Source organism: Wolffia australiana, chromosome 5 (assembly GCF_029677425.1).
Source record: "Wolffia australiana isolate 7733 chromosome 5, ASM2967742v1".
In the NCBI taxonomy this organism is placed as follows: domain Eukaryota; kingdom Viridiplantae; phylum Streptophyta; class Magnoliopsida; order Alismatales; family Araceae; genus Wolffia; species Wolffia australiana.
The window spans coordinates 519970-530048 of record NC_135839.1 but is presented as its reverse complement, the minus strand read 5'-3'; the positions used below and the strand labels follow the sequence as shown (position 1 = coordinate 530048).

General features: G+C 40.3%; 1 non-coding gene across 1 annotated transcript; it reads left to right on the top strand.

The window, feature by feature from the left end:
• Positions 1-2581: 2581 nt before the first annotated feature.
• LOC144704030 (small nucleolar RNA R71) lies at positions 2582-2684 on the top strand. The gene has a single exon (XR_013581719.1). It is a non-coding gene; the product is annotated as a small nucleolar RNA R71 (small nucleolar RNA).
• Positions 2685-10079: the final 7395 nt, after the last annotated feature.

Sequence of the window (10079 nt, the reverse complement as noted above, 5' to 3'; positions counted from 1 at the left end):
CTAGAGTTGTAAAGCCATACTTTTTGATTCTCTACAAAAATTCGTCTCTTCAAGCTCTTATCATGAAACATCTTCATCTTGGCTTTATAAATCTTCGAATTCTCATAAGCCTCATTTCTTAACTCTTCCAACTCATTCAATTGAAGAAGTCTATGCTTGCCGGCTCTATCCAAATCTAGGTTGAGTTTCCTAATAGCCCACAGGGCCTTGTGTTCTAACTCAAGTGGTAGGTGACAAGCCTTCCCAAAGATAAGTCGAAAGGGAGACATGCCGAGAGGAGTTTTGTAAGCAATCCTATAGGCCCATAATGCCTGCCTAGCTTCCTAGACCAATCTTTCCCATCCGGACGCACTATTTTCCTCAAAATTTTCTTAACCTCCCGATTGCACAATTCAACTTGGCCATTAGCTTGAGGGTGATAAGGAGTAGTGACTCGATGATGGACACCAAACTTCTTGAGGAGGTTCCTAAAGTTGTAGTTTGTAAAGTGGGAACCTCCATCACTAATGATAGCTCGTGGGCATCCATATCTATAAAAGATATTTTTCTCAATAAAATTAGTCACTACCTTACTGTCATTGGTTTTGGAGGGAATGGCTTCTACCCATTTGGAGACATAATCGACAGCCATCAAAATATATTCATAACCATTAGAACTAGGGAAGGGTCCCATAAAATCGATTCCCCATAAATCAAATATTTCTACTTCTAGGATGGGTTGTAGGGGCATTCTATCTTTCCTATTTATGTTGACGGATGCTTGGCATGCTAAACAAGTATTATAAAATTTCTGGGCGTCATGAAATAATGTAGGCCAAAAGAAACCCGATTCAACAACTTTATGAGCTGTTACCTTGGCCGAGTAGTGTCCCCCTTTGGGTTTGGAATGACAGAATTCCAAAATGCTTCTTTGCTCGCTCTCGGGGACACACTGCCTCAAAATTTGATCTTGGCCTTGATGGAATAGCTCCGGATCTTCCCAAAAGTAAAATCGTGCATCCTTAAGCAGCTTCTTCCTCTCATGAGACGTCCATCCTGTGGGAATTTTTCCTGAAACCAAAAAATTGACAATGTGCGCGTACCAATGAAGCGATGTTCCTTGTGCGGTTAGGACATATTCATCAGGAAATGCATCATTTATAATCTCAGGTTGGGTGCTCATGATTCGAGAGAGATGATCTACTACTACATTTTCACACCCTTTCTTATCTTTGATCTCTAAATCAAATTCCTGCAATAAAAGCACCCATCTAATCAACCTAGGTTTGGCCTCCTTCTTCATTAACAAGTATCAAATAGCTGCATGATCAGAAAAAACAGTAATTTTACTACCTAACAAGTAAGATCTAAACTTTTCTAAAGCAAAAATAATGGCCAGCAGTTCCTTCTCGGTAGTAGTATAATTTAGCTGCGCGTCCACTAAGGTTCTACTGGCGTAGTAGATGACCACGGGTTTCTTGTCGATTCGCTGACCTAACACTGCACCTACTGCAAAATCAGAAGCATCACACATTAGTTCAAAAGGAAGGGTCCAATCGGGCCCTTGCAAGATAGGCGCATTAACTAAGGCTTCCTTCAATTTATAAAATGCATCTTTAGCTTCTAGTGTTAGTTCAAACTCATTGTTCTTAGACGATAAAAGATTTGTAAGAGGTTTGGAAATTTTAGCAAAGTCAAGAATGAAACGTCTATAGAAACCCGCGTGGCCGAGGAAACCCCTAAGGGTTTTTAGGTTGGTTGGAGGTAGAAGGCCCTGGATGATTTCGATCTTGGCCTTGTCCACTTCCAATCCACGGCTGCTTACCGTGTGTCCTAGCACTACTCCCTCCTTGGTGTTCAGGTGGTGCAGGTCTGAAGCTCTCCAATAGCTTCCTCATCTGTTCTTGGGACTCCAACATCTGCTTCGTTTGGAACTCCATCATGACTTGCATGCATCTCCATCTCCGCTCTCAACTTCTGATTTTGCTTCTCGATCATATCTGAAATAACCGGGGTTAGTGTAGAGAAATCAGGTTGATTTTGAGAGGGAGCCTGATACTGCTGTTGGTGTCTTGATTGAAACTGCTGCTTCTGCTGAAATTGGTGTTGAAAAGGAGCTTTGTTCCCTTGGGTGAAGCTCTCTCCACTTTGAAATCCGACTCTCTTTTGGCCAGCCCATGGTTGTTGAGGTTGATTGAAGGCTTTCACTTCTTCCTCCATGGACTGGCAAGCTCCATCTTCATGTTCCCTGCTAAAACAGAGAGAGCAGATTTTAGCTTTAACAATGAGAGAATTACCTAAAAAAACGTTCTTCAAGGTGGAGGTGAGCTCCTCCAATTTCAGGTTGGTCTCTCTTAAACCCGCTTGTAGCTCCCCCTCCTTGGTGTTGACCTGCAGAACTCCTGCTCTTTTTGGCTGCAGGTTTCTCCCATTCTGATTGGCTCCAATCTCCTGCAAGTCAGTTTCTGCAACTCTCTCCAAAATATCGAAAACTTCATCCTCATATGCGGTATAAAACGTTCCGCTCGTAGCGAGATTTACTTTGTTTTTCATAAAATCAGCGAGAGATTCATAAAATATTTGAGCTAATTGACATTGCTCAATGCCATGGTGAGGACATTTCCTCAACAAGTCATTGAATCTCTCCCATGATTCACTAAAGGCTTCTCCGTCATGGGGATGGAAATTGTGAATTTCTCTTCTGTAAAAGTTGGTTTTGGAGAGAGGGTAAAATTTCTGCATAAATTTTCCTTGCATTTCTTCCCAAGAATTAAAAGTAATTCCTAGATTACGGTGCCATGCGAATGCTTTATCTTTTAACGTCAAAGGAAAATATATCATTTTAAGTATTTCTGTAGATATTCCTGGAACATTTTGAGACGAGCATCTAATATGAAAATCATCAAGGAATTCTAATGGGTTTTGGGCAGGCAATCCATTAAACTCAGGCATGGAATTAATTAATGCATTGTCGTATCGAAATGAAATACCGTGGCCGATGTTCAGATTTACATCGTTTTGTCGTAGGCTTCCCGACGGTGTCGACCTGTCCAGCATGGTCCTCCTCCTCTCATGCTGCTGATGAACCTCTTCAGCCATAAATCTTCAGCAAAATGTTAGCAGACGATGAGCTGAGGATTTTAAAGTCCTTCAGCTTTAGAGGATAATAAAGAACAACTGTAGATTCAGAAAAACAAAAAATTCCTACTGTAATACCGTGCTCCCCGGCAACGGCGCCAGTTGAAAAACTCTAATTTTAGATATTTTTACTGGTTATTTAGCAGTTAATACGTGTGAGGATTTGAGCTTATACAACGAATTTGTAAACCTCACGGCTTAGGGCAAGTGAGGGTCGATCCACAGGGAGCAGGTAAGACAGTACTGATTCTCGCTTTTGAGTTAGTTTATCTCGGGAAATATATAATTCAGTTCTTTTAATCAACTTAACTATCTTCAGGGAAATTTAATTAATCACCTTAGGTCAGTATAGTAAGTTCTCTTGCTCACAAGCTCACGCTTGTGAAGAAGACAAAAACACAAGCACCTGGTGTGCTTGTGCCTCTGCGCACAGAGCACAGCGATCGCTGCAAGCTAGCGCGAGCTGCTTGCGGTGGTCGCTGTGCGCAAGAGCGCTTGCGCGCAGGGCATGCGATGCCTGCGCGCAAAGGTGCCTGCGCGCGAGTGACCCTCGCACGCTATAGCCGCTCGCGCGCTACGGCCGTGCGGTGCTCCTCGTAGCGCGAGGCTGCACCTGCGCGTGTGCGACCTGCCTCTCACAGGCTTCGCGCGCAGGTGGTCGGGTGCCTGGTTCAGCGCTGAATCGCTTGCACAGAGGGTCTGTGCTTGCGATTCTTCTCGCTGAACCTGCGAATTTGGATGAACAGACTGGTGAACAAGATTGGAGATGGATAACTGAAGAAAATCAATGAAAACAATACTGAATAGAATTCTAAGAGTAATCTACCAACAATTGTTATTGGAACTGCTGAAAACACAAGGTGTGATCTTCAATCCAATACAGATTGTCTTCAGAAGGGGGAAGAGAGAATTCTGAAACCTCAACAATCTCTCCACCCGGTGTCACGTCCCTCACGGCGAGGTAGAGATCTTCTTGTTTCGGCTAAAACTCAGGCTCCTTCTCCTCCCAACTCCAATGCTCAGCAGCTCTTGGAGGGTGCAGAAATCCTTCCTCTCCAAGCCTTAGCTCCTTGAGAGAAATTCTGAACAACCTAAAATCAACTCTCAAGAGAGTATTTATAGGTTTCTCTTAAGTCATGCCCAGGGGCATTTTCGTAATTTCTGCTTCTTTGAATTTTTGCCCGCTCCTCTTGATCCTCGTCTCTTTCCTTGATCTTCTTAACCTGTCTCTGAATGTTTACTAACCATAAAATGTTAAATATATTCCACTTGATTCAAAGGATCAAGTGGGGTTAGTGATTTCATAAAATGATGCATATGCATGATATTAGCATGAATTAACATTATAATTTTGATGAATGAAAACTAAAAAGTTTAATTATTTGATGACATATTTGAGAGTCATCAAACACCCCCCAACTTAGATCATTACTAGCCCCTTAGTAATGAAATGCAGGTGAGAATAAAAGATGATCTCAAGTTGACTTTCGACTTCCGATAGCTTTGATTCATGCTCTTTTCAAGGAGTATTTTCAGCAATTGAACTTGACCAGCATAGGAGAAATTTAGGATCTATCTTAGCCTTCTATCTCAACTAAGTGCACTTGATCTATGGAGTACATATAGTAAGTACATAGTATATGGAGTAAGGTCGAGTTAACACCCCAAGCGCACTACTGAACAAGGCGTGGAGAGCGGTGCTAATGGTAGCTCAATACTATGGCTATAGTAGCATCGGCTCAAACACATGGGAGACAGCTTTTCCACCTTTATTTTCTTTGGCATTTGCTGCTTGTTGGTCATTTTTTATGACAATCAACTTTAGTAACTATGATGCAAGCTTTTGCTTGTTTTTGCGCAATGCAGCTTTCACTTTATAATTTGGTGGCGCTTATCCACTACCCATGTGACGTCCTTCGTAGACCGGCAGCTTATTCCCGACGAAGTTTTGTATCCTTCTTGGTTCCGGCAGCTTCACTCACATCATAATAATATTGCCAATGAGTTAGCACTAACCCTACTCTCCACTAAAGCTAAAAATTTCGTGCATGTAAGTGCTAACTCAACCCGAAGTCGGTGGTGAGGTGAGAGAAATATAATGGTAAGAGATGTGGATGTAATAGTACGTATCATAGTGCACCTAGCTAGGCTTACTTCACCTAGGATTTCCTAGCTGGCCACTCTTGCACCTCTACCCTTTTGAAAAGAATCGAATTATCATGCATATCATTGGACAAGCATCTCCTAGGATCATCAAATATCCATGGTTTGTGAATGCAAAACGAAAAATTTTAATGGATGATGCATGCAACTGTACTCCCCTCCCCCCCAATAAAAAGGCATGTTCCTACATGAAAAATCATAATTACGAGAAAGGAGAAAGAGAGATCAAACCATGGAAGGAAAGGCGGCGATCAATGATAAGCCGAAAAATCACGTAAAATTACGTGGTCGTTGCGCCTTTTAGACTTATGCAATAAATTTATAATTCCCTTAATTACTAAATAAGAATATAGAGCAAGCAAGGGGTCGATCCGCAAGGAGGCAACAATTCAGAATTTTCAAACAATTTTTATGAATCAAGTCAAGTAATTTTGAATTTTGCAATATTTAATTCAATTAATATTAAATAATATTCCTAAAATAATCAAAATTAAGTAAAACTTAATTTTGATTTCGGTCAGATAATTCCAGATAAGAATATTATTATTATTTTAAGCTCATAAAAATATAAATTATTAATTTCCCAATTTAATAAAATTTATAATAATTTTCAGAATTAAAATTGGGAAATTAATAATCAAGAAAGTGATTTTTGAATTGGAGTTCAAAATGGATGAATTTTTGGTTCAAATTTTATTTTTGGGTTTTTTATATATTAAATTAAATTCCTAAACAATAAAAACCAAAATCTAGAGAGATAAACAAATCAAATTAACCTAGAGAGAGAAAGTGAAGAAATTGGGAAAAGCCCCAATTTCGACCCTAAATTAAAAATGTAATGAAGCAGAAATGTCCTAAAATGATTAAGAATTAATTATCAAAAGTCATATCTCGAATCCAAATCAAAAAGAAGTGCTGATGCATTCAAAACATGAATCTAGGGCATGTACATTTCGCCCATGCCAGGCGTTTTCGAATCGTTCTAGAAGATGATCAAATACAATTCAGAAACTTACAAATTTGATAAAGAGATCCAGATCTGACGACTTCCAGAATGCCTCCTGTGTCCTTCCTGGCCAATTGCTTGGGGAGAGCCTCCAAAAGTGAATTTCGCCTTTTTTCTGACCTCTATTTAAAGATCCAACCGTCCAGATTGTAGAGGAGGAAAAGACGAACCTGCCCTCAAAATTTCAGCCCAATCGGAGTTGTAGATCTCAAGATATCGCAGTTTTAGTGAGATCAAATGTGGGCCGTTGGATCTCTTTTATTTTCTCTAAAAAATTGGAATTTCCTATTGGCTGGGCTTGATTTTCTCGCTTTCGTGTTTGGGACACGTGCACCCTCGTTGTCCGCGTCGGCCGCACTTTCTGACTTTTCAAATCTCTCTCCTCCTATTAAATATCTTTTCTTCTCTCTCCTCTCTCTTCCGCTTTTCTCTCTCTCTCTTTTAATCACTCTATTTGACTTTTCCTATCTCTGTCCTCTCTTCTCTCCTTTCTTATTTAATTAATATATCCCTTCATTCGCCCGTATTTCAGGCGAATAGCGTGGATATTCATTTTAAATGCATTTAAAATGCAAAATAAATAATCAATATATTATTTAATTAAATCAAAATCATTTCTTGCCTAAATAATGGTCAGAAAAATTCAGAAAAATTCATAAAAATTTGGGAAAAATTCAGAAAAATCAGGAGATGATTTACTGACCTTAAACCAAGCAAATAAAATCATGTAAAAATATTTCTTCACTGAAACAATGTCAAATTCCATGTAAAAAATGATAAAAAATATGAAATAATAGAAAAACGACATGTTAACTGATTTCAATGTATTTTATCATGATAACATGCAAATATGACCATTAAAACACATAAATAGAATGTATAATTCAGTAATTAAGTATATTAATTTGCATGTTATCAATCAGCATTCGTGTTGTCTAGTGACGGTGTACCTAGCTTGGATAGGAGTAGCTGCACACGAAGACAGAAACAAAAACGAAGAAAACAAAAACAAAACACAGCAAAATAACAAAACAGAGAAAATAGGAAATGGAAGCAAAAACTAGTCAGATCATGAGCTCTCGTGCGGTGGCTTTTCTAAAGTAATATTCATGGGGCTATTAAGATCTTCGTCTTCTAAGTAGGGTTTGAGCCGTTGCCCATTCATAGTGAATTGTCTTTGAGATGTAGGATCAAAAATGGTAACCGCTCCATTCTCAAAAACCTGCTGAACAAGGAAGGGGCCATCCCATCGCATTTTCAATTTTCCTGGAAAGAGTTTTAATCTAGAGTTGTAAAGCCATACTTTTTGATTCTCTACAAAAATTCGTCTCTTCAAGCTCTTATCATGAAACATCTTCATCTTGGCTTTATAAATCTTCGAATTCTCATAAGCCTCATTTCTTAACTCTTCCAACTCATTCAATTGAAGAAGTCTATGCTTGCCGGCTCTATCCAAATCTAGGTTGAGTTTCCTAATAGCCCACAGGGCCTTGTGTTCTAACTCAAGTGGTAGGTGACAAGCCTTCCCAAAGATAAGTCGAAAGGGAGACATGCCGAGAGGAGTTTTGTAAGCAATCCTATAGGCCCATAATGCCTCGTCTAGCTTCCTAGACCAATCTTTCCCATCCGGACGCACTATTTTCCTCAAAATTTTCTTAACCTCCCGATTGCACAATTCAACTTGGCCATTAGCTTGAGGGTGATAAGGAGTAGTGACTCGATGATGGACACCAAACTTCTTGAGGAGGTTCCTAAAGTTGTAGTTTGTAAAGTGGGAACCTCCATCACTAATGATAGCTCGTGGGCATCCATATCTATAAAAGATATTTTTCTCAATAAAATTAGTCACTACCTTACTGTCATTGGTTTTGGAGGGAATGGCTTCTACCCATTTGGAGACATAATCGACAGCCATCAAAATATATTCATAACCATTAGAACTAGGGAAGGGTCCCATAAAATCGATTCCCCATAAATCAAATATTTCTACTTCTAGGATGGGTTGTAGGGGCATTCTATCTTTCCTATTTATGTTGACGGATGCTTGGCATGCTAAACAAGTATTATAAAATTTCTGGGCGTCATGAAATAATGTAGGCCAAAAGAAACCCGATTCAACAACTTTATGAGCTGTTACCTTGGCCGAGTAGTGTCCCCCTTTGGGTTTGGAATGACAGAATTCCAAAATGCTTCTTTGCTCGCTCGGGACACACTGCCTCAAAATTTGATCTTGGCCTTGATGGAATAGCTCGGATCTTCCCAAAAGTAAAATCGTGCATCCTTAAGCAGCTTCTTCCTCTCATGAGACGTCCATCCTGTGGGAATTTTTCCTGAAACCAAAAAATTGACAATGTGCGCGTACCAATGAAGCGATGTTCCTTGTGCGGTTAGGACATATTCATCAGGAAATGCATCATTTATAATCTCAGGTTGGGTGCTCATGATTCGAGAGAGATGATCTACTACTACATTTTCACACCCTTTCTTATCTTTGATCTCTAAATCAAATTCCTGCAATAAAAGCACCCATCTAATCAACCTAGGTTTGGCCTCCTTCTTCATTAACAAGTATCAAATAGCTGCATGATCAGAAAAAACAGTAATTTTACTACCTAACAAGTAAGATCTAAACTTTTCTAAAGCAAAAATAATGGCCAGCAGTTCCTTCTCGGTAGTAGTATAATTTAGCTGCGCGTCCACTAAGGTTCTACTGGCGTAGTAGATGACCACGGGTTTCTTGTCGATTCGCTGACCTAACACTGCACCTACTGCAAAATCAGAAGCATCACACATTAGTTCAAAAGGAAGGGTCCAATCGGGCCCTTGCAAGATAGGCGCATTAACTAAGGCTTCCTTCAATTTATAAAATGCATCTTTAGCTTCTAGTGTTAGTTCAAACTCATTGTTCTTAGACGATAAAAGATTTGTAAGAGGTTTGGAAATTTTAGCAAAGTCAAGAATGAAACGTCTATAGAAACCCGCGTGGCCGAGGAAACCCCTAAGGGTTTTTAGGTTGGTTGGAGGTAGAAGGCCCTGGATGATTTCGATCTTGGCCTTGTCCACTTCCAATCCACGGCTGCTTACCGTGTGTCCTAGCACTACTCCCTCCTTGGTGTTCAGGTGGTGCAGGTCTGAAGCTCTCCAATAGCTTCCTCATCTGTTCTTGGGACTCCAACATCTGCTTCGTTTGGAACTCCATCATGACTTGCATGCGCATCTCCATCTCCGCTCTCAACTTCTGATTTTGCTTCTCGATCATATCTGAAATAACCGGGGTTAGTGTAGAGAAATCAGGTTGATTTTGAGAGGGAGCCTGATACTGCTGTTGGTGTCTTGATTGAAACTGCTGCTTCTGCTGAAATTGGTGTTGAAAAGGAGCTTTGTTCCCTTGGGTGAAGCTCTCTCCACTTTGAAATCCGACTCTCTTTTGGCCAGCCCATGGTTGTTGAGGTTGATTGAAGGCTTTCACTTCTTCCTCCATGGACTGGCAAGCTCCATCTTCATGTTCCCTGCTAAAACAGAGAGAGCAGATTTTAGCTTTAACAATGAGAGAATTACCTAAAAAAACGTTCTTCAAGGTGGAGGTGAGCTCCTCCAATTTCAGGTTGGTCTCTCTTAAACCCGCTTGTAGCTCCCCCTCCTTGGTGTTGACCTGCAGAACTCCTGCTCTTTTTGGCTGCAGGCTTCTCCCATTCTGATTGGCTCCACTCTCCTGCAAGTCAGTTTCTGCAACTCTCTCCAAAATATCGAAAACGTCATCCTCATATGCGGTATAAAACGTTCCGCTCGTAGC